The sequence below is a fragment of the Asparagus officinalis genome, chromosome 6 (assembly GCF_001876935.1).
Source record: "Asparagus officinalis chromosome 6, Aspof.V1, whole genome shotgun sequence".
Classification (NCBI taxonomy): domain Eukaryota; kingdom Viridiplantae; phylum Streptophyta; class Magnoliopsida; order Asparagales; family Asparagaceae; genus Asparagus; species Asparagus officinalis.
Window position 1 is genome coordinate 63,439,158 of NC_033799.1, and position 26,482 is coordinate 63,465,639.

The window sequence follows — 26,482 nt, forward strand, 5'->3', positions numbered from 1 at the left end:
GGATCATTTGGTTTTAGATGCAGATGATATTGGTGAAGAGTTGCAGACTTTTATATTTGATTGAGGGCCTTTGGAGGCCGTTTGGGTGAACTACGTGAAGGCTTGATTCATTGGACAAGAGGATACGTAGCAGTCTTTATGATGCAGCCGATTTGGTGAGTTGATACCGACATTTGGAGTTTGTTCGCATTCTCGTTTGAGTTCTTGACTTGTTATGCATTAGTCCGTTGTCGTGGATTTGTTCCACTTCGTACTGGACGCAACAAGTGAGACATTTGGTTTGGTCGGTGTCGGCTCAGTTTTGGGAAAACTTCGCCGAGGTGGAGAATTGTTGGATAGCGGATTCCTAATCTATTTTAGTAACATGAGGTTATTAGGATTCCTAATCTATTTTGGTAATAGGTTATTAGAATTCCTAATTTGTTTTTGGCTTTTGGTTTAGAATTCCTAGTATGTTTATGATTTTAGGATTTCTATATATATGAAACAATTGGAAGAGAGAATTGAGAAACAAATTTGGGATATTTGGAGCACAGAAAAGAGGTATTTTCTGAGCTATTTGTTTAGGGTTTTGTTTGGAGAGATTAAGAGCTTGTTGGTGAGATTACTTTGTTCCTTCGAGTGATTTGTAATATCAGTTTGTACTCTTTCTCTATTAGTGAAAACTCTATCCCCTTCTTGCCCCGTGGACGTAGGCAACTTGTCAAACCACGTAAATCTCTTGTGCTATTTAGTGATTGTGCTTGTTTATTTGATTGTGATCTCTCTTGTTTGGATTGTGTGATTCGACCGCTTCCGCGCCGCGCACAACATGGTGGTCATGGTCGTGAGCGACGAAATAATTATCAGGATTATGGTAATATAACCGTTATAAGAACACATCTTTTCCCTGGGAGCGGAATAACAATGCAGTAAAAGACAAAATGGACAAAATGAATATTCAAAGTGTTCTAAGAATATATATTAGTGATGTTGCATAAAAGGACATTGTTCACATTCCTGTCTGACGTCAAAAATCTAGTTAAATTTTATCATGCATCAAAGAAGGATAAGAAGAATAGGGAGGCAAATTTTGCCTATCAAAATGATGCACTTGAGAATGATCTTATCTATATAACATATCTAGATGTGGTTGATCTATTTAAAAATTCTATAAGAAAAAAATGAACATTTGATTAAAGATGAGAATGTCCAAAATAACTCGAAGTTATTTCCAATGTTTTTTATGATAAGCATTTTCTTTTTAATTATGATATTGATACAGAATTCAATATATAATATTTTCTTCTATTTCATTTTAATATTTTTTTACTATATTTTATTTTGTTTCTAATGAAGAAAATATAGATATTTCCCAATCTCTTGCAGGATCCAAGATTAATGACAAAGATATATATCTTGTAGAGAGTACATTGGTGTGTGAGAAAATGTGTTACGTTGCAAATGCACAATCAAGTTATAGTATAGAAAATGTCAAACCACAAGGAGGGGTAATGGAAAATTTTTAAATTGGAGATTTTTCTTGTTGAAAGTTATTTAAAAAGAGGTTTTTATAAAAAGGATTGACAGTGAATTTATGGTTTTGGGTTGAGGAAAAGAAAATGAAAAGTAGAAAGAGGGAGAGAGGAAAGAATATAAATACAAACACGAAAAGAGACAATAGAAAAGTACAACAAAAGAGAGAAAAATAAAAACAAGGGAAAAAGTGCAAAGAAAATGGAGAGGTAAAAAAATAGAAAGAAAATACAAGAATAAAAAGAAATAGAAGATGAAGGAAAAGATGACAACTAACAAAACTAAGAAAGAGGAAATAAAAGAGAGAGCAAGAGAATTAAACTAGTTTTTTTAGGAAGGTTCACTATTAATTATATCCAAAAATTACTACTTTTTTTGATTGATTTTTAGAATTAACAAGAATAACCTAACAATCTAATTAAAGAAAGTATATATTATCAAGATAGATTCTAAAAATAAAATTAAAATTCATACATAGACAATACATTAAAAATAATTAAGAATAATAATTGTAGAATACTAATAAGTATAGCTTAGCATACTAGTTAAGAAAAGTATAAGCTATCAAATTAGAATATTGTGTCAACTATTATTTTGAGTAATTAATATTGACATTAATAATTAAGGCATAAAAGAGAGAAAATCTAATTCTAATAAATAAGTTATATTAGTTTACTCTTATTCTAATCATCTTAAGAATTTTAGCCACACATTTTATTAAATCCTAAATTAGAAGAAAATAAAAAAAGAACAAATAAAAAGGCAAAAAAAAGAAACTAACTATAAAAAGCAAATAAAAATAAGAAAATAAACAAAAAATCTAAGCATGAAAAAATCTACTACTAAATAAATCAAGAAAAACTAGCAAAGTAAATGATCAAAGCAAAGCAAAGCATGAATTAAATGTAAAGTATTTCCTAAATATAAAATTATAGTTAAACAAGAAAAATTAAAGGCCGAAAACTCACATTGAAAGGGGTTGGCTCCTTGTGTAGACCTAAATTTCTTCAAGTCTCTATGAGAAAAAAAATTAAAAGTGAATTATTTTATTTTTATTGTAAAACTGAAGTTTTACAATATTTAGAGGGCAACTAAAAGAAGCCTCTCCTATTCCTAAATGAGGATTTATAAAAATTTTCACCCTCTCACCCTCACTCTCTACCCCTATTTATAGATTAAACAATATATGAGCCTTTGGATGAAACTTGGCCTCCAATAAATAACTTCGGCCATAGGATGCAAGCTAGAAAATTTTGCATAGAATTTTAGTATATTTATGGTTCTGCCTCGAGTTCAGTAAAATGACTATATCTTGAGTTCTACAATTCTAATTTGACTTAAGACTGATTCGTTGGATTTGTAATTGAAAGATAGACAATCTAATATCATTCTTAGATGGATAAAATAAACTATCTTGCTCACTTCCCCTAAAAACACATTACAAGACCTCCAATGATGAGCTATCGTGACCATTTTTGCTTCGATTTTACTTAGACTTTTCTTGAGCTTCATTAGATTTCAATTAGGCTTAAGATATCTTAATTTAGGCTTTTATTTATTTTCCTCGTTTTTCCTACAAATCAGGATAAAAATATAGTATTAATCATTTATTTGCATAGAATTTTTTTGAAATAGGGGTATAAAATATAATAAAACATAATAATCAAATACCCCATCTAAACTTTGCTAGTCTCTTAGCAAATAAAAAAATAAAAAGAAAGAAAGAAAAGTTCTAACTCACTTTCGTAGCTTTCGCGATTGTATTTAGCACATACAACAAGCCTTTAAATCCCTACGCTTACCTAGAGGGAGTGTTTCAGTCTTGTTGGGTTTACAATGTCTATATCTACAAAATTTGTTCAACTTGTCAATTTGAAGAATTTATTATAGAAGTAATTCACTTGATACCTTTAAACAATCTAATTAAAACTAGTCTTTTACTTTAAAAAAGTAATTCTATGAAAACTCTAATGTCAATTTCTTAGAAAATCATTTCATTGGAGTTATACAAAGCTAAGTCTAACTTAGAAGTTTTTATTCAAAATTTTAAAAAGAACGTGCTAACTTTTCACTTCAATCAATTTCCTAGTCTCTTGATAACTTTTATTTGCCATGAATATATATTTCTCTTCTTGTTTAATAGATACATTTTCATTCCTCGGTGATTTTTTTCTACTTTATAGAGCTTTTCCAAGTGACTATGTAATGAGCTTTGGGCCAATGGATTGCAACCCAACTAGGTTAAGTCATTAAGTATAGAGATACTCCTTGGGCTTAATTGTTCAGTCATTTTTGGTTGTAAATATAGAATCACTTTGAAATTTAAAATTTTTATTGGTACCCCTTGTTTGCACTCTTTTGAGTTATTTTTAATATATGTTTTGGCATTGATTTGCATAAAAAAGACTTAAGAAATTGTTATCCACTCTAAGTTAAGCATGAAAAAAAATTTATTTTCTTAAATAAAGTTCTAGTTAGATCTATAGTAAAATATAATACTTTAAAAATTATTTCTAAAAAGATTATTTAGAGTTATCATAAAAATGCCAAATCAAGTATAAAACTAACTAAGAACTATAAAGTTTAAAATTTTCATCAAGTAAATTAATTATAATAAACTTTATTAAGTTCACAAGTGACATATTATTTTAAGGGAAAAAAGAGAATAAAAGAATGGATAAAATAAAAAAAGAAAAGAAAAGATAAAGAGAAAAGATGACTAGATCCCACCCCTACACTTAAATTTTACATTTCCCTTAATGCAAATTATATGATGCGAAAAATAAAAAAAATATGAAATAAAGCACTTATATTTGTTAAGTCAAGCTTAACCAAAGATAAAATGATAAAATCTATAATTTTGGATAGGAGGATGTAAACCAAAAATTCTCTCTCCCCTCTTTTTTTCCCTTCTTCTTTTTTCCTTAATTTTATTCTTTTTTTCATTTTTTAGCAAAATAAAAAAAAAGCTCGCCAAATAGGGGAATAGTAAATTTTTTAATTATTCTTATCCTTATCCTTCTTCTTCTTATTATTATTATTTTTTCCAATATCCTTGATGCAATCCAGAATAAAGATGTAGAATAACGGATTGGAAATAAAAAGCTAACGTTCTACATCAGTTCATATATTGTTGTTGAAAACTCTACCTCCAAATTTTAGGAAGTCTAACATGATAAACTCTATAGTATGCTTGAATTATGTATTATCCGAGGTTTTTAGTAATGTCTATAGCATTTAATATTATAGGTTGGTAGAGGGTAATCTATCAATTCAAATTTATCATGCATCTTGATTTTTTTATGCCAGCCAATCATAATGCTAGTCTTATATTTAAGCTTAGGTTCCACATGAATGAAAGTTTGTCCTAACAAAACTGTTTTCGTCAAAAGTAGTTTTCATTATCGAGTTCATTATAACTTTGATCGTTTACAATGAATTCAAATAACAAAAATAAAGATTACAACTTTCTAGAAAAGTTCATTATAACTTTGATCGTTTACAATGAATTCAAATAACAAAAATAAAGATTACAACTTTCTAGAAAATAAACACATACAATGAATTCAAATAACAAAAATAAAGATTACAACTTTCTAGAAAATAAACACAAGAACTGTTTATCAGCTCTTGCTTGCGTGGGGTCTTCGCCTGTGCCGGAGATGTTGATATACGTGGACAGCCGCGGATCAGATCCGGTTGTTGAAAAATTGACAGAGCTCCTACTTCACCAAGGAAGTATTCGCTTGAAGCACTGAAATCAACTAAGCAAAATTAGTAGCTCTTCTCAAGATTAAGACCAAGCCTAATCTCAAGAAGCAGACGGGAGAAAATACAGGTTCAGATCCTTCGAAAGACTTCCTCTTTATGCTGAAGTTCACCGGGATCTGACTTGCTTTCGCTGTAAATTTCATGCTCCTTGACTCCGTAATCCATCAGCACCTCGTCCTCTTGATAAAATTCCAGATCTGTAGAATGGAGGCCTTGAGCTTATATTTATAGGGCCTCGAATGCAGGTATTTGGATGGGAATGAGAGGTTTGGCCTTATCTTTAGTTAATAACAGCCTATCCACGTGTAGAGATGATATCAAATTAGTTGGGAACCCCTGAAATAGATATATCCTACAAAAACCATTTAAATAACCATCAAAAATGTGTTTGGGGCTCGGAGCTGTGCGACGGACACTGGTGACCCGCGTGGACGCAGGTCACCCCTTGGTGAGCTGTGTGAGCTCGGGTCACCTATGGGCGACCCACGTGGGCGTGGGTCACCTATTGGTTGACCCGCATGCGCGTGGGTCACTAAGTGGCGACCCGTGCCTCCACGTGAGTTCTGAGTCTCTCTCTCTCTCTCTCTCTTTGCTTTTTGGTGTTTCCCTACTTTCCTGGGCTCATATTTTCCACCGTTCTGCGTATTTGGTTGTCTCGTTAACTTGTACATTTCGCTGAGGGACTGACCGACGAATGCGTCGGTCACTTGGGGCTGACTGACGCGCGCGAATTGACTGGCGAGTGCATTTGGTCACTTGAAGCTGCCTGATAAGCGCACTTGGTCACTTATGGCTGACTGACGTGCGCGAGATGACTGACGTGCGTGAGCTGACTGACGTGCGCGAGCTGGACTTAACTTGTGGGGCGAGCTGACCGACGAGGAGAAGCAGCCATTGGAATAATCCTTACTTGGACCTCGGATGCGACGTCCACTTCTTCGTTTCGGAGCTACAGTCGTGCGGGAACTCATGAGCAATTTTAGACTGTAGGCATCTAAAATTACCTATGAGAGCCCGCACGAAACTCGAAGCAAAGAGTGGACGAATCGAGAAGGTGCGCGTCAATCAGTTCACGCGCGTCGGTCAACACGCAAGCGTCAATCAGTTCATGCGTGTCGGTCAACACGCGCGCGTTAATCAGCTCACGCGCATCGGTCAACACGCGCGCATCAATCAGTTCGTGCGCATTTGACGGTCAGTCCCGCAACGAAGCGTACAAGTCAGCGAGATGGTCAAATACGCAAAACGGTGAAAAATACAAGTCCTGGAAAAGTCAAAAAACACCAAACAGAAAAAGAAAAACCCACTACGCCCGAGCAGTACAGCTCGAACTTGCGATCCGACGCCGCCACCCGAGACCCCGAGCCCCCGGTCGCTACCCAGACACGCAGCCGCGACCGGACTGCCCCGCCCGTGGCGCGCCCCCCGACCCGTACGGGCGGTCCCCGCGTCGAGCTTGCCGCCCGCGCGGTCGGGCACGTCACCCCGCGCGGGCAGCCAGAGGGTCGACCGATGCTGACCCACACCCCCACAAACCCCGCACCTCCACCCCCCCACCCTGCCGCAAAAATGCCACACCACCCGCCGCCTGGATGGACCACCGTCGACGCGCCGCGCCCGACGCAGTCAGGCAGGCCCCCGCTCGCGCTGTTTTGACCCCTGTGTGTTTTCGACGGTTCTTGAATGGTTTTCTCAGGATTTATCTGTTTTAGGGGTCATTAACTACCATAGATATCATCACAACTTGGTGAGACCGTTATTGACTAAGAGATAAAGCCAAAATCACTCTTCGTCAATCTACGTACGCCGTACCGGAGCCTTATAAATACAGGCCTAGGGGCTCATTTCAGAGGGGGCGATTTATTATCAAGACGAGGAGGTGCTGTCAAACTCCAGAGCCAAGAGCCACGAATTTTGGCGAGGGTTAGCGAGATCCCGGCGAACTCCAGCATAAAGAAGGAGCTATTCGAAGGATCTGAAGCCTGATCCCACCGTTCCTTGAGATTAGGCTTGGTCTTAATCTCGAGAAGAGTACTGATTTCGCTTGGTCGATCTCAGTGCTTCAAATCAAATACTCCCTCGGTGAAGGCAAAGCTCTGCCTAATTTTTAATCAACCGGATCCAGATCTAAGACGGTCCACGGATATCAAAATCTCCATCACAAGCAAAGATCTGCACAAGCAACGGGTGATAAACGCCCGTTGTGTTTGTTTTGATGAGAGTTGTAATTTTTGTTTTTATTATAAAATGAGATCTTATAAAAAGATCGACTTTTTTTTATTCATTTGAGTTTATTGTAGCGATTAAAGTTGTAATAGATTCAAGGTAATGAAAACATTAACTTTTAAACCAAACAAGCTGGCGATCATAGTGGGAGCCAACAGCTTCGCTATTAAAATTGTCGTGTTATAACCTCGGATCTGCATCCCGGTTGAAGAAGTGGTCGAATACGAGTTCGATCAACTGAAGTTCGAGGAGTATCTGTCGTCCTCCTCCTCCAGATCCTCCACCCTTCGCAAGCGCAGGAAGATCAGCACCCCCGTTGCTGTGATAGCTGCACCTCTCAACACCCCTCCGGCCTCCAATAAGGCCGGATCTACAGATCTGAACTCCTCCTTAATTAGGGAATTGAGTACTGAAGGCGCGCCAATCCTGTCGAAGAGGGCACGCCAAAGGCAACGTCAACGCCTCGCATGCTAATTAACCAAGGCTTTGGATCCTTTTGACAGAATCTGCTGCGATGCAGATCTGAAACTCAGAATGCGCCAAGCGTTCCAGCAACGAGCAAATGGCCTCTCCTCCAAACCAACAGCGAATGAGTGGATCCAATTCAAATGGACCCGCTCAACCCTCAAGGAGTGCATCCAGTAGCGTCGTGCCTTGCTTGCGCACGCGAGAATCCTTGTGCAAGAAGCTAAAAAATTACAGAAGGAAGAAGTGGAAAAGAAGCCACAAAGACTGCATAAAGTATGAAGGCCAACACGACGGCCGAAAATATCAAAAAACATGGGTCACTTGAATCCGACCCTCCAGCCCGCGAGATACTTGGATCCGACCCTCCAGCCCATGAGACACTTGGATCCGACCCTCCAGCCCGCGAGACACTTGGATCCGACCCTCCAGCCCGCGAGACACTTGGATCCGGCCCTTCAGCCCGTAGGACACTTCAATCCGACCCTCCAGCTCGCGGGTCACCCAGATCCGACCCTCCAGTCCGCTGGTCACTTAGGTCCGACCCTCTAACCCGTGGGTCACTTAGGTCTGACCCGCGTCAGGGTTAAGATAGAAGATGTTCTGCACCTGTTTCGTCGATCCTTTTGAGCTCCGTACCTCCAGTGGAGCCTCGTAACAACGTAAATTTGTCCCAATCCAAGATAAGGATGACTGATCACCTGGGTCCTTTGCACGAGGATCAAGGCAAAATTCTGATCAAAGAACGCTTGTGTACGGTGATTGAACCCCGAGCAACTACTCGAGCTGGGGGTCGTACACGCCCTCGCAACAAGTCTGAGCCTTCTCGTAAAGAGAAAACTCTTATAACTGACCGCCTCGGACTGCAAGCCAGTATCCAAGAGCCCGTTTAGGTCCCGCACTCACGAAAGCATGGCTCCAAACGTGCGACTCTTGAGAACGTCATCATGGCAGCAAGTCCTCAGAAGGAAACATATTTGTCTGACAATGACGTTATACCTGAGAAGTCGTGCCAATACACGATAGATTGCTCCGGTCATCATGCCGATGAGTTGTACTATCGAGCTGGGGGTACGAACAGATCTCGAAAGAGAGATATGCGGAAGATGGATTGTCACTGTCTGTGTACCAAGATTATCAGCGCAGTGTTATCAGCGTGTAGCTGCCCTAAGACCGTTTCACAGAGGGTCTCGGTATTCGAAAGGATCTCCAACGGAACGGCTAAATCCAAGCCGAGGCTTTTCCACAAGAAACGATCAACCAAACTTCCAGAAGTCACAGTTAATATGGTCGATAAAGGAAAGTCAACTTGACCTTCTAGTTCTGACCCGCTCATATCGCATCGTCTAACCAGGTTGTGATCGGGAACTATTAGACAAAGAGATTATCAGAGAATGCAGAGGATGTTATCCTCGAATGATAAAGCATCAGATGCTAACTCTGCAGTCGCTTCTAACAAAACGGTGTCCAGCCCAGGACAATCCAACGAGGCATTCATGATCAACACCGAGCAAATCGCCAAAATTCTCAAGGATGCTCTAACCAAGCAGAAAGAGGCATTCAAGATTGAAATGGAAATGGCTATGCTACGAATGAAGGAAGAGCATGACCAACAAATTCGGGCTCTGTCCAACCAGTTCGGTGAATCTAGCCGTCACAACCTTGCTGACCAAGCAGGAAGCGATTCAGATATGGATGAACGTCTTAATGCTGAGAACCCTCCCAGTGATCAGAACACTGGGGGGTGTCCCTACTGAAGACAACAACACCGGAGGTGGTCCCGCCAATGATGACAACACTGGGGGTGGCCCCATTGTTCCTCTCACAAATCATCCGAAGCATGATACAGACGAGGACGAAAAGATGAAGGACCTCGAGAGAAAAGTCAATGCTCTGATGTCTGATCGAGAGGTAAAAAGGACCAGTATTCCATGTCCCTATTCAAGAGAGTGGGATTCAATAGCATACCCGGCGAAGTTCAACTTGATTAACTTCATGCCGTTTGATGGGAATGGTTCACCCACTCAATATCTGATCTACTTTAAGTCCCACTTGGGTACGATCTCCGGTAATGAAGCCTTGATAGTTCGGTCGTTCGTTGGCACCCTTCGCGGGCCAACATTCGATTGGTACCGCCGTCTTAAGTCTGCAAGCATCAACAGCTGGGATGACCTGGAGAATCTGTTTCTCACTCACTTCTTTGATGATGACACCGAGGTGTCAATCAGAACACTCTTCGATGAGAAACAAGAAGACGATGAGACAGTCGACGGCTTTGTCAAGCGCTTTCGGAATAAGGAGATGAACTGTCGAGATCCGATCACGGAGGACTTCATCCTCCAAACCTGTCATAACAACCTCTCTTTAGACGTGTTGGAGGTTATGGGACTAGCACAGTCCAACACTTGGAAAGAGTTGAAGATGCACGGAGAGCGGGCCAAACGCTTCCTCCGAAGGAAGAAGGTCGAGAGGAGCCAATCAACGGCTAATCCTCCGAACTTGAACTTCGCCTCCCGTGGTAAGAGCAAGGCACCTGTAGCAGTTGTTGACGTTAATCAAACATCACAACAATAACTCCGAAGACAGCAAAATACTTCGGATCCAAGACTTTAAAAAGAGTACTCCTTCAAGGACAAAGATGTTCCAGCCATTTTCGAGTCCCTCCTTGAAAATGACAAGATCAAGCTACCACCTATCGTAGATCAGGAGGAAGCTGACAATGCTGTAGATCCGAAGTACTATGCATACCATAGGAGGATCCTTCATCCTACCAAGGCTTGCTTCGCTCTCAAGAATAACATCCAAACCTTGGTTGAAGCCGACGTCATAACGCTCAATTAAGTCGAATGAAGACTCCGACAAGTATACGAGTATAAACTGCTTCTCAATGTTCTAATAAGTATATGGGTCTAAACTGTTTCCTACCTTTGACGGGAAGTTCCTGAAGAATTTTTATACGTAATATTCTTAAGAATAACCCAGTCATGTAACTGAGAACAATGTCAGACCCAGTTCCACAAAGGAAGCTGGGGGTAGATGATTCATGTAACGGGAAGTTCCCGGAAGAATGCTACATGTAATTTTCTAAGGGATAACCTGATCATTACGAACAAAGTGATAAACACTAAACTCTCACTGTAATTTCCAAACACTCTTTTGCTAAGACGAGGTTCGATCACTTCCTTGGATCAATTTTCCCTTACAAAACTCTCATTGGTGTTTGACGACTCACAGTCTTCCACCATAAAATCCCCCACCGATCAGACCAATTGACAATAAGACCACCAAAATTCCTTTCGATTGAATCCACTTAAACTTCCACTACGTCTGTGCACTCAACACTCCCATTGTTAGAGTCCGGACATAGTACTCAGAATTTTAATCTCCTGATTGTTGACAATTGTCAAACCCATCCGTGTAAGGTATTTGTCACTTAACACTAAAAACTCCCTTTGAGTGATTTGTACAAATCAACACTCCCATTGTAATTTGTACTCCCACTCTCACTGTTTACTTGGTCAAACCTTCCTACAATTAGAGCCAAAACCAAAATCTCCTCTTGATACCTTCCATGAATGAGAGGTCTACTTTCAAATCGAGTGATCAAACATTCCTACAGTTAGGATCACCTCAAACTCCCGCTTGGTCAAACCTTCCTACAGTAAGGACCAAAACCATAATTCACTCTCGATAAACGAGAAATTCATCTTTAGTTCGATAATCAAACCTTCCGACAGTTAGGGTTATCTGAATCTTTTTGATTCTCGAAGTGGAGATCTCACTCTTAGTTTTACCTTCCCGGATTCTTAAAGTGGAAATCCTACTTTGAGTTTCCTTTTGTAACTAGAGATAGAATATAAAATTCTTCCTCTTCAGCTTTGGGAGATAGAATATAAAATTCTTCCTCTCCTGCATCGGGTTCGTCTTTGCCCCAAGAGAAGACACTATTTTTTTAACTCCTAAAATCTGTGCCTTACATGCGCGGGGGATTTTATCCCGAATCCTAAGTAGGGATAAGTCAAAGCCTAATGTGCGTTGCCGGTTTAGTCTTTCACCGATTGAAGAAGACACCAGAATCCAAGTCTGGGGAAGTTTATCCCGAAGCCTAAGTAAGGATAAGTCAACACCTAACACGCGTTGCCGATTAATTCTTGACCGTAAAAAGGACAAAAAAGCCCACATATTCAACATTGTGGCAGGTTGTTATTCATAACGCCAAAATCCATGCTTCACACGTACGGGGAGCTTTATCTTGAATCCTAAGTAGGGATAAGTCAGCACCTAACACGCGTTGTCGGGTAGTCTATTCCCGTAAGAAAGATAAATTCTATGTATTCAATATCGTAACACTAAGTGAGTTGACTCTCTTAGCACAACGTCACATGCGGAACAGACTTAAACAATCTGCATGCAAGCCCGATTCAAACGGTAATCGGTAAAAGCACGTCAAATTAGTTGAAGGTTGAGGATTGTAGGCTGTCTAAAAATCACAATGGATAGTTGATCCCCATCAAGCTCCAACAATGAAAGTTACAATCAGATAGCTTTCATGCCAACAAACGAAAGCTGCAAATGGAGGAATTTTCACATAGAGCGAGAAGAGTTACAATTCAACGACACTTCCGACAATTGACGAAAACTCTATTCAGCAGTCTTCATAATCTACAGTGAAAGTTACAATCTGACGATTTTCATACCTCCACAACAGCTAATGCGAGGATTACTGAACAATGGTCCTTGCAACGCTTTACAGAAGAAGTTACAAATCAACTAGCTCCTTCTAAAACGCGGAACTCATCTTCACGTTATAATTCTTGAAATGCAGGCGACCCCTGTGTTTCCAAGCTGCAACAAGCAAAACGCGAGCGGCCCTCGTGTTTTTAACGTTCAGTCAACACCCAACCTCGCGTCTCAATTCCAAGACGCGAAGTTAGGGTTCTGAACGCCAAATTGGGCGTTTGACTCATTCAAATATGAGTCGAACGGTTTCAAAACCGTTTTCCCCACGATCTGAGAAAATCACGTCCACCTAGGAGCGGATTTAGAGGGCAGTTATAACCTCTTATCCACCTATAAAAACTCAACAAACTCAACTGAGTAGAGAGGTCGGTTTTTTGGCTGATTGGTTGAAGATTTGGCAATCAAAACCACAAGAGGTTGGATCTTTTAGCATCTAAACCACACGTGGAGGCGGGGAGATAGGGATTTTTTTTTTCTCTGGAGATAGTAGAGGCGGATTCTTTGGAGATAGAGGATTTAATTCGGATTCTGAAGATCAAATTGAGGAGGATCTTTCAGCAACAACAGAAAATCTGCTTGGTCATGAACCGGATTTTTGGTTTTAACAACTCTTTTCACAGAGTTTTAACTCGTTCTAAGTTCTAAAACTCGTTAAGAGTTATTCTTCAAACTTACCATAAAAGTTTATTGTTCCCACGAGATAAAAGATGGTCGGATCGTCAATGGAGAGCAAATACGACGCAAGCAATCAAAGGAGGCATTCTATCGCTACCGAGAAGAACCCAATTTTAAACAAAGGGGAGAATCAAATTCATTCTCCTCTCTTTTATAATCGAATTGTAATCCGAAACAATACAAGTTAATTTTCTTTCAATTCTTTTTTTACAAATTTTTCCACAAATAAAAGATGGCGACTCCGTTGGGGACTAGCTTTTCTGACGAAGAAGTGGTGGTGCAATCCGATGTCCACCTCATGGGAATGACTGTTAAAACTCTCATCGTGAAGTTTGACCAAGCAAAGTACGAGGAAGCCTCTCCTCTGGATTGCTTAGCCCCAAGGCTAGGCGCGATGTCCGCAAGATCTCCAAGGAGATCAAACCTGTTGCTAAAACGCCAAATAAAATCCTCTCCTTTGGCCAAAATTCGTTGAACAGCCCCTCCGCTTCAGGAGCGGGCTTAGACTCTGCTGAACTCATCCAGCGAGTTGAATATCCCACATCCGCATCAACACGACGCGCTTCAGGCCATAAACGACTTATAGAGGAGACGAGCTCCATAAACACCAATGACGCTGCTGCCAAGGCTTTGAAACAAGCCAAGAAGAACACCGCTCGAAGACGGAGAAGATCCATACGACGAGCACATCTGCCCGAAAGCCGAATGCTGGTCCAACGCGAGGATCACATTCTTAAAGCTTTACCCGAGCATAGCGTTTCCATCACGGAACGCACGCTTTGCGGCAATGAGCCCAACTACAAGCCTTGGCTGATACAGTTGAAACACGACTCTCAATGGCGTGTTGTTCTTTCAAAACGCAGCCCTCAGAAAGGCGCTGCCGAAGATAAACGTACACCTCACGTGCGCGTTCAAACGAAACATGACCCTCAAGAGTCTGTTTCACCAACCAAACGCGTCCCTCAGAGGTGCGTTCAACCAAAACAGGACCCTTAGGGGTCTGTTTCATCATTTAAATGTAGGCCTCGGCCTAATGTTTACAAATCCAAACGCGACCCTCGCGTTGTTCTTCAAGAACGCGACCCTAGCGTTGTTCTTCAAGAATGCGATCCTCAAGTGGTCTGCCAAGTTCGGAAAAGTCAACATGGGTTTAAAATCCACGTTCGACGAGAATCAATCTTACCCTCTCAAGGGCAGGGGGTTCCATCTCCGTCTCCACGCCCAGGGAAAGATTCCTCCCAAGTTCCTGATTTGTGAGAATTATTGTCAAGAGGAAAACCAGCGCAGCAAGCAGCTCACTCATGCCAATGTGAGCGGCTTATCTCTGCAGTCCTGTCAGAATACTATTGTTGCGCATCCATACCTCGACAGTCTGTGTTTAACAGGTTGACGAACGTTGTTAGACCTACCAAATGACAACGTCGATACAAAAAGAAGACTGCCAAAACTGAATACCCCGAAGTCACTATAAATGTGATAGGTAGAGGGAAGGCTTCAGATCCCAATTCTGAGGAGTCACAAAGGAGTCATTCCCCGACTGTTCGGGAAATTTATGATGAGTTCGAAGGAGTGTACCGTCATACTCGGACTCGAATAGGAACCATTTGCTCGGTTAACTACCAAAGATTGGCCAAAGGGATCGTTTCTAATGATGAACAATCGACAATTGCCGAATCTCAATCTTCAAGCTCTGTTGTGGCACGAGAGGTTTTTGCTTACATGGCAGGAAACCCTGAAGACCTAGCTAAGAGAGTAGATGAACATCATGTCATGCTCCAAGCACAGCAAGAAATACTCCTGCAAATGAAGGACATGTTGGCCCAGCTCCTTGCTGAAAAAGACCAAAAACCTGAGTCGTCCCGGAAGACAACGTCAAAGGGAAAGCAGAAGGCACACGAATATTCGGATCGTGAAACTCACAACTTGGAATCATCCTCTGAAAACGAGAAGGAGATAGAAAGAGAATTGCATCCTCAGTCCGCTAAAGTGGACGAACTGGAGGCTCGACTCAATGCAATCGCCAACAAAAGCGAGCTCCACGAAGAAGGAGTGGTACGACCTTATCCTGCTGAGTGGGACACAGCTCCCTACCCACCGAAGTTTAAGGCCCCTACCTTACAACCGTTCGATGGCACAGGATCGCCGAATCAGCACATCTACTACTTCAAGTCACAGACTGGAGACGTGGTAGCAAATGACGCCATCCTTACCCGCTTGTTCATCGGCACTCTTAAAGGAGTCACCTTCGAATGGTTTATGAAACTGCCTACTGGATCTATTTAAAAATGGGTAGATTTGGAAAAGGCTTTTCTTAGCCAGGTTCTTCGAGCACGATACGGAAGCTTCGGTCCTGACTCTTCTCGCCACCAAGCAGAGGAAAGGAGAATCTATCAAGACATATGTGAAGAGATTCCGCAGCATGGCATTGCGATGTCCTTCAGGTATGACCCAATCAACTTTGGTTAAAACTTGCAGGCATAACTTGCAGACCCATCTCCTTGCTCAGATGGGGGTAGCGGAGTGTCGCTCCTGGAGACAATTGGTTTCGCAAGGAGAACAAGCCGAAGAGATTGTTGCTCGAGTTAAAGCCGAAGATGTGATGCAACCCAAGCCGCAACAGCAACACAATCAGCACAATGCCCAGCGGTCTAAGGGAAAAGAGACTTTGGCGGCTGACGCCAGCACGCAAGCACCACCTCCCGCTAAGCAAGGCAAGGTGCCAAATCAACAAAGAGTGCTCAAGCAGTATTCATTTAAAAAGGAGTATGTAGACACATTGTTCCAATTGCTTCGGAAGAACAACAAGCTGCAGCTGCCCGAAATCAGGAAGCCGGATGAAGCAGGAAAGGTGGATGACCCTAATTATTACCGTTATCATAGGTTCCTAGGGCATCCTACCAGAAAGTGCTATGTCTTCAAAGACATCCTGCAAAATTTGGTGAATACTAATGTGCTCACTTTAAAACCCGAGCAGAAGACCGTATCCACCAATATGATAGTAGTCCAATTCGGTGACTTCCCTCCGATAGCGACTATAGATGGCATTGTCCCTATTCGCAAAGGAGAAATGCACCTGAAGAATGCTGACTTGCACAGTCAGAAAGACAGGGGGTTGGTACCCCTCACTACCCCAAAAGGGAAAATCATGTGGGTCCACCCTGATCTGCTAGGAGACCAACTGTGGACACACACCTCGTCCAAAAAGAAGGGAGGCAAGGCTAAGTCTTCCAATATGATTAGCCCCTCCGTTACTGAGAATGATGACCACCTCAAACCTCTTATCGATTCAGAAGAAGAGAGGATTGCCCTAGCAGCATACCTAGGAGACAACCCTAGCACTCGGTTAGGAAAGGCTTACTTGAGAGACTACAACCAAAACGCTCAAGAAGCTGAAGAACAGCCCCAAGACGCTGGGGGTTCTGTACCAAAGAAGCTGGTCGATAAAGGAAAACAAAAAGAGCTCCGGTTCAACAAAAATCTCCCCCAGGAATTTGGGGAATTGAGCGCTCCTTTCTAATTCAATGTCATGGTGCAGCTGGCCAACATACTAGCCAGAATTACTCTATATGAGCTCCTAAGGTTATCGAAAACCACTAAGGAAGCTCTAATCGAAGCCTTAAAGAACACGGAGAGCTTTATCACTCAAGTCACTCCAATTTCCGAAGCTTCTGAAGACCAATCTTGCCTGCAATGTCTGCAAGCAGCAAGGAGTTTACCTTGCATATCATTTACTCAGGAAGATATGCAGGTTAAACACAAACATGACAGACCTCTATACTACACAGGGTATATTGGGTTGTCAGAAATCAGTCGTGTCCAAGTTGATCCGGGCTCAGCGCTCAGCATCATGCCCTACAGGATCATGCAGGTCTTAGGGATTCCCATGCATCGACTGAACACTACTCAGACTACCATCTTCGGGTTCAATGCAAACAGCACTCGGCCCCTGGGGAATATCAAACTCAGGTGTCAAATCGGAGACCTTAAGTCTGAAGTGACTTGTTACATCATAGATGCGGACACATCCTACAATCTTTTGCTAGGACGACCATGGATACATGCAAACCGCATTGTCCCATCTACCCTACATTAGGTCATGAAGTATGCCAATGATGAGGGAGAAGTTCGAACCATAATTGCGGAAAAATACCCTTTTCGAGGAGTGGAAAACTTTCACACCGACTCCGTCTTCTACCTAGAATCCCAGGAGAAAGAAGATGTGGACAGCGGCAACGAAGCCGACATTGAACCGGATCCTGAAGAAGATTGTCCATGGGAATTGAATCTAAATGTAATGGGTCAGTACAAGAGTAATAATAATGCATCGAGTGAGGGTGAGTGGTGCATTAATGAAGATTTTATTTTGGCGTACTTTTCTGATGTGTCCTTTAAAAATAAACAAATAGAGAATGATCCTAATGCAGGTACCAACCCATGGCACGCACTATGCACAGAGGCATCACTCACATTGCCAATCGAGTCATCCTTCGCTTCAGATGAAGGAGTAGAAGACGCACATAAGGCTTTCTTCAAAGTCCTATCCAAAAGAAAAGGGCAAAATGATGCGGCATAATTATGTACCAAAAATTACAAGTGCACAATTTATCAAGTTATAGTATAAAAAGATATCGATCCCACGAAGAAGGTGATTTTAAGAGATTATTAAACTTGGTTCTTATATCTTGTGCGTGACAATTAGGAATAAAGAATAAGTGTGAATGTGATGAGTGATTGTTGTGAATATTTGCAAAAGATAATAAATTGATTTTTACAGGAGAGAAGGAAGAATTAAAGAAAAAATAAAATCACGAGGCAAGAAATATGAATTAATAAAATCAAGAAATAAAACCAAGAATGAAAAGAAAATTTAAGAAAGTCAAGATGGAGGATTCAAAAGAGGTAAGAAATCTAGAATATAATCAATTAACCAAATTTCAATTACCAAAATATAAACTATTCTCTTTTTATCATATTTCAACTTAGATTTATTAAACATAGATTATCAAACCATCTATTCTCTTTTTATCATATTTCAACTTAGATTTATTAAACATAGATTATCAAACCATTTAAGGAAAGTGTAACCTATCAAATTATCATCTAAGTCAAAATTACTATTCATGATAAGAACAACAACATGATATTAATCCTAGAATTCATAAGCATAACCTATGAAACCATTTAAGGAAAGCATAGATTATCAAATTCTTCTTCTACCGATTAGTTCTCTAGTTGATTATCCTAAACATGAACATTTTAAGTGCAAGAGAATAATTCATACAATATAAAAGAAATTAGACTAGTTTCATACAATTCTAAGATTCCTACAAGAATTAAATTCACATCTTAAGAATTAAAAACAAGAAAAAGAAGACTAATTACAAAATTAAAACGAAAAGAAAATTCTAAACTATGAACAAGAAATAAATCTAATTCCAAAGAAAATAAAAATCTAAACTACAAAATAAATTGCAGAAATTAAATGCAAGAAAAATAAATCTACTCTACAAATTAAAGTGCAAAAAGAAAATAAAAAAGAGACAAGAAAGTAAATCTACACTACAAGCATGAATTTAAATCTAACTAATAAGCAATAATAAAGAAATTACTAAAAAGAAATAAAAGAGAAAAGAAATGCAAACCTTCAAATTGCTCTTCATCTCCATCCTCATCATTCAACAAGAGGAGAAAGAACAAATTTAAAGAGGAAAAAATTATTTTTATTAATTGCAACTAAAGTTACAATTTTTGGAAGGCCTTCTCAATTAAGAGTAGCCCTCCTCTCCAAAAGGAGTTTACAAAATTTTCACACCTCTAACCCCTCACTCTCTACCCCTATTTATAGTAAACATCAGTGAATGAGAGCCATTGGATTGAAATCTTATCCAAAAACAACAAATTTCAGCCTTAAATTCGTAACAAACTGCTCAGCGTATCGATGCAGGCATCGATACATGCATCGATGCAGACATCGATGTCGGTATCGATGCCGCCATCGATGCAGGCATCGATGCCTGCCCTTCTCCTTTTGCTGTCCGCAGCTTCTTCTTGTTGTTTGCTTTTGGGCTTTGGACATTGGGCTTTTCTTGGACTCTTGGACTTGGGCTTTGATTCATCTCTTCATTAAATACTTGAAAGAATTCATTGGGCTTCATGGCTTCATTTCTTCATTAAATTATGGGCTTTTTGTTGAGAGATGAGGGTTTTGAGATTTATTCTTCATTAACCTGCAATTAAAGATAAAAACAATTATTAGTAGTATATTTATTCATATAAAATAGATAATGAGGGTATAAAAATTATAATAAAATGTGATTATCAAATACCCCCACACCTAAACTTTTGCTAGTCCTCTAGCAAAGAAAATAAAAAGAAAACCCTAACTCACTTTCGCAGGAATCGCGGTTGTATTTAGCGCATACAACAAGCCTTTAAACCCCTAGGTTACCCTAGTGGACGAGTTGTAGTCTCGTGAGGGTTTGCAGTGAATATACCCACAAAATTCGGTCAACTTGCCAAGTTAAATAAGTCAGTAAATAACAGATTTTCCTTGATATATTTAAACATTCTAATTGAAGCTAGTTAATAATCAAGAAAACGTTTTTATATATAACTCCAATGTAAATCCCCTAGAAAATCTTTTTCATTATAGCAATACAAAACCAAGTCAAATCTTAGAAATTTAATTAAAAAGTTTTGAAAAGAACATGCCAACTCTTTGTTTTAAATAACTTTCAAGTCTCTTGATCAAAAATTGTTTTTCATATATATTTTTTTTCACTCTCTAATTCTTGGTGATTGTTTTCTATTTTAACGGGCTTTCTAAGTGACCATTTAACGAGTTTTGGGCCAATGAATCCCAACCCAATTGGGCTTAGGTCATTAAGTATAGAGATACTCATTGGGCTTAATTGCTCAGTCAACTTAGGCTTTATAAGATAGAATCACCTTGAATTTAAGAGTTTTTTTTTTCGGTGCCCATTTTTCGCACTCTTCTTTTATAAGGTTAGTTTTATTTTTTTAAAGACTATATATACTTACACATATATATATTTAAAAAATAAAACTAACCTTATAAAAGAAGAGTGCGAAAAATGGGCACCGAAAAAAAAAACTCTTAAATTTCTAGGTGATTCTATCTTATAAAGCCTAAGCTGACCGAGTAATTAAGCCCAAGCATTTTCTCTTGATTTTCCATTGGGCTTTGAATTATTTGAAAGAATTTCTTTGGCTTCATGGGCTTCATTTCTTCATTAAATCAAGGGGTTTTTGTTGAGATATTGGAGTTTGAGATTTATTCATCATTAACCTGCAATTTAAAGATAAAAACAATTATTAGTGGTATATTTATTCATATAAAATAGATAATGAGGGTATAAAATTGTAATAAAATGTGATTATCAAATACCCCCACACCTAAACTTTTGCTAGTCCTCTAGCAAAGAAAATAAAAAGAAAATCCTAACTCACTTTCGCAGGAATCGCGGTTGTATTTAGCGCATACAACAAGCCTTTAAACCCCTAGGTTACCCTAGTGGACGAGTTGTAGTCTCGTGAGGGTTTGCAGTGAATATACCCACAAAATTCGGTCAACTTGCCAAGTTAAAAAAAAGTCAGTAAATAAAAGATTTTGCTTGATATAAACTCTTTGTTTTAAATAAATTTCAAGTTTCTTGATCAAAAATTATTTTTCAAGACCATATATACAAAACAACAATATATAAAAACAATTGTTAGTGTTATATATATGTATATATATTTTTTTTCACTCTCTAATTCTTGGTGATTGTTTTCTATTTTAACGGGCTTTCTAAGTGACCATTTAACGAGTTTTGGGCCAATGAATCCCAACCCAATTGGGCTTAGGTCATTAAGTATAGAGATACTCCTTGGGCTTAATTGCTCAGTCAACTTAGGCTTTATAAGATAGAATCACCTTGAATTTAAGAGTTTTTTTTTTTTGGTGTCCATTTTTCGCACTCTTCTTTTATAAGGTTAGTTTTTTTTTAATATATATATGTGTAAGTATATATAGTCTTAAAAAAAATTGTGTAAATCAAGATAACTTGAAAAAATATTTTCAACTCTAAGTTAAGCATGCAAAAATTTCATTATTTTTAATTAAAAATCTAAGGTAAGACTTAAGTAAAGTATACTAGTTGAAAAATCATTTCTTAAGAATTTTATTTGGAGTTATCATAAAAGGTGAACTTGAATATGTCACTAACTAAGAATTAGAAAATTTAAAATCTATCAATTTGATCAATTATTACTTAACTCTATTAATATGGCAAGTGATTTTTTTTTTACTAACAAAAGATAAATGTTGAGAGAGAGAGAGAGAGAGAAAAAAAAAATACTAAAACAAAATACTAACTAGCAAAACAAAAGCTTAACTAGCTTACACCCCCATACCCAGACTTTGCAATGTCCTCAATGCACATAATATCCAAAATATCACAGTTTAATAAGTACATGCCAAAAAAAATCAAAGACTGGGTAAAGTAGAAAGAACATCCCTCACTGCTCATCTCCTGATATATCGTCATCCACATCATCAGCGGCAGCTGCTGAACTCGGTCCCGCCTCATCCTCTCCTGGGAAATCATCTGGCTGAAATGGTGTGATATAACTATGAAGTTTAGGTGGAGGTCCATCTGTATCTCCATGTTCTCTCTGCCATCCTCTCGCCAAATATGCCAGGGTATCGGTAGAGTAGCTGATCTGACCATGCATCTCGTGTATATGCCGCTGCATCCTGTGTATCTGTATCTGCATCCTGTCCATGCGACTCCGCATCGTATCCATCTCCTCTCGAGTGGGGTCATGTGTAGCTGGCTAGTGCTGAGGAGGCTCTCTACCGGACTGATCTCGCCTTGAAATGCTCCTCCTCACAGTCTGATCATTTAGTAACCCCTTCCCTGCTTCTAACCTATCCTCTGCGAATACTGGAACATGAAATCTATGGCAGAGTCTAGTGATGAAATAGGGGTAAATGAGCTGAGTACGTGATGCAGACTATGTCCTGACCCAATCTAACACATTCTCCACTGATGAGCGCATCCATATAAATATAATCCTCGCTATATCAAATCGCTGACCAGTGGCTATCCAAAAGAGAAGGAGAATATCGTGTGGGGTAATGACGGAGTATGCAGTGGTGGGTTTCAAATCAAAGTTCAGGAAAAGATTAAGTAATCTATATTCTGGTTTGAGATTTCCTGAACCGAAACTAGATGTAAAGACCCTCCCACACAAGGTTGCAGACATGTTGTTGTATTCTGGTGTACCAGGCTGTAAAGTGGAGGCTAAATGGAAGTAATCTGGTACATCAGTGGGTGGCTCTGCAAGGTCAAGGGTAGCACGAATAGTGGAAAGATTGAAAATAAATCTAACACCCCTCACGATAGAAAAAGCTGAATATTCTCTATCTGGATCAATCTCTCATCCAGAATAGAACTCATGCACTAATGAAATGTTGGGTTTTTCTAAGGGTTTAGTCATCATGCTCCTAAGACCTACTGCAGATAATATGGTGACTGTGGAATGATATGTATGCAGTGCACTCATCTGAAATCCCCTCTCAAAATGAATGTTAAGACCCACAATTCTAGCTAAAATAGTGGGTCTATCTATGTCGGTATCAGATGGATCTGAGGATGATGAACTTGCTCGAGATTTCTTTCTGGGAGGCATCTACAGAAAAAGAAAAGAAAAGAAAAAGGAAAAATTTATTTATTTATTTATTTTTTTTATTTAGCTACAAATTGTTCAACATGAGTTAATTTCAAGTTATTAGAATTTCTTTTGACAATAAATTCCCTCAAAATTATTCTTTGAGAACAAAAAATGTTAAAATTTTGATAACTTGATCGGTGAAACATACATGTTGAAATGACAATTATAAGCTAAACCTTATAATTGTTGAATAAAATATCCAGTACAAATTTCCGAATGTGAGAAATATCCAATTAAACTTTTATCCGACCAATTACTCACATTTCATTGAACTTTGAATATTTAAATTTTCGAAATTTGCACAAAACACCCCAAATTCAAGTTTCATATATTGCATAAAGCACCCCCAAATTCAAATTTGTAAATCAATCGTTCTGCACCCAAGTTGGAGGTCTGAAAGTTTATGGTTTGGCACAAAACATCCCACAGTCCAATTTCGTATTTTTTTCATGAAACCCCCAAGAAGTTTGGATTTGCATAAAACACCCAATTTGTTTTTTTTTCTTTTTTTTTCAATTTGAAATCACGTACCCAATTATTTGTTTTTACACAAAAACCCTAAGAATTTTCGGATTTTGCATGAAACACTCCTTTTTTTTTGAAATTTTCGATGTTGCACAAAATACCCCTAAAAAAATTTTCTTTCTTTTTTTTTCCAGATTTTTGAACAAGATATCCTAAGTTCAAACCCCCAAGAAATTTTTGGATTTGCAAACACCCCCTAACTTTTCGGATTTTATTTAACCCCTCCAATTTTCGGATTTTGAACAAAAATCCCCAATGTAGATCCTAAATTTGTTAAATTGATCATAAAACTCACAAAATATGATAATCATTCATAACTACCCAAGATTCATTCACCAATTCATCCATGAGAAAAAAAATTACAAGATCAAGTTTAGAAATCATACCTTGGGAAGATGAGGATGAAGCCCTAAAGATTACAGAAACAACCCTCCAAAATTTTTTGATTTATGTGGGTGAATTAGGGTTTGAGAGGGGATGAGAAATTCGGGTTTGGGGAGATGAGTTGAAAGAAAAGAGGAGAAAGGGGCTTGGGTTGCGGTTTTAAGAGTTGCAGGTTATGGGCATCGATACCAGCATCGATGCTGGCATCGATGCGGGCATCGATGCTGGCATCGATGCGGGCATCGATGCCACAACCGATAGCTTTTGGGCCAGGCGGCCCACCCAACACGCTTTTTTTTTCTTCTTTTTTTTTCTTTGTTTTTTTTTTCAATTCTGGGCCTCCGATTTTGGGCCAACACTTATTTGTTTTTTTTTTCTTTTTAGGCCTATGTTACTTATTAAAATTTTGTTGTTGTTGTTGTTTTTTTTCAAGTGAAAAACAAAAAGGTGAGAAAATATGTATATATATATTTTTAATGTATATATCTATTTATGTATTATTATTATTATTTTTATTATTATTATTTTTTGAAACTATTCGAAATATTCCTTTTTTTTTATATGTGAAAAGCAAAATAAGGAAATATGTTATGTTACTTATTAAAAAAAATTTGTTTTTTTTTTAAGAAACAAAAGAACTTTTTTTTTTTTAGAAACAAAAGAAAAATTAGTTTTTTTTTTTTTTTTATAGATAATGAGGTTCATGAAGAACCAACACCTCTTCCTCTCCGAGCGTAGAAAATTCTAAAAATGGTTTCAGACGTTGACCATTTATTTTAAAAATATTACCATTTTTAGGATTTTCTATCTCGACAGCTCCATGTGGAAAAACTTGTTTAACAAAAAATGGACCAGTCCATCTTGATCTTAATTTTCCCGGAAAAAGATGCAATTTCGAATTGTACAATAAAACTTTCTGTCCTGGAGAGAAATTTTTTCGCAAAATTGATTTGTCATGAAAAATTTTTGTTTTCTCTTTGTAAATTTTTGAGTTTATGTATGCATCATTCCGAATTTCTTCCAACTCATTTATTTGGAGCAATCTGTTTTTACCTGCCGAGTCTGAGTCAAAATTTAACTGTTTTATTGCCCACATTGCTCGATGTTCCAATTCTACTGGTAGGTGGCAAGCTTTCCCGAATACCAGTCTGTATGGTGACATCCCTAAATTGGCCTTAAAAGCTGTTCTATATGCCCACAGAGCATCACACAATTTTACAGACCAATCTTTTCTGTTATGATTAACTGTTTTTTCTAAGATTTGTTTGATCTGCCTGTTTGTGACCTCTACTTGTCCACTGGTTTGGGGGTGATAAGGAGTTGACAATTTGTGTGTGATTGAATATTTCCTCATCAAAGCCTCGAAAGAACGGTTACAGAAATGTGTACCGTTATCACTGATGATCGCTCGAGGTACTCCAAACCGGGCAAAAATGTTCTCTTTCAAAAACTTGACAACGACCTTGTTGTCATTAGTTTTGCAAGCTACCGCCTCAACCCATTTTGACATGTATTCAACGGCTACTAGAATGTAGACATTTCCAAAGGAATTTGGAAATGGTCCCATGAAATCGATACCCCACAGATCAAAAGTTCAACAGATAAGATGGGGTGTAAAGGCATCATATTTCTCCTAGTGCCCTTCCCTAAAAGCTGACAGCGGTTACAGGTTTTGCAAAACTCGAATGAATCCTTAAAGAGAGTGGGCCAATACAGCCCAGATTGGAGAACTTTTTTAGCTGTTTTTCTCGGGCCAAAGTGACCCCCACAGGCTTGCTCATGACAGAAGGATAGAACACTCCTAGTTTCTTCAGTGGGAACACACCTCCTAAAGATCTGATCAGGACAGTATTTGAACAGATATGGATCATCCCAGTAAAAGTATTTTACTTGGGAGAGAAAACGGGATCTATCCTGTTTGGACCAATGAGAAGGGATCTGGTTCATGACTATGTAATTCACAATGTCAGCGAACCAGAGAACAGATTGGAATTCTCGGTGTTGCTCATCTGGAAAATATTCATTGATTGGGACGGTTGATGTTGGTGCATTTGGGAGTCGAGAGAGGTGATCTGCTACGGCGTTCTCTGTTCCCCTCCTGTCAAGAATTTGAATGTCAAACTCTTGAAGAAGGAGAATCCATCTAATGAGCTGTGCTTTAGCACCCTTTTTGGTCAAAAGATACTTTAGTGCGGCATGATCAGTGAAAACTTTGGTTAAGGAACCGATGAGGTAGGACCTGAATTTTTCTAAGGCAAAGACTACAGCTAAAAACTCTTTCTCTGTGACAGAGTAGTTTTGCTGGGCATCATTCAGAGTCCTACTGGCGTAGTAGATCACATGCGGTTTTCCATCAAACCGTTGTCCTAAAACAGCACCGATTGCAGAATCAGATGCATCACACATCAGTTCGAATGGTAAGGTCCAGTCCGGTGCATGAATG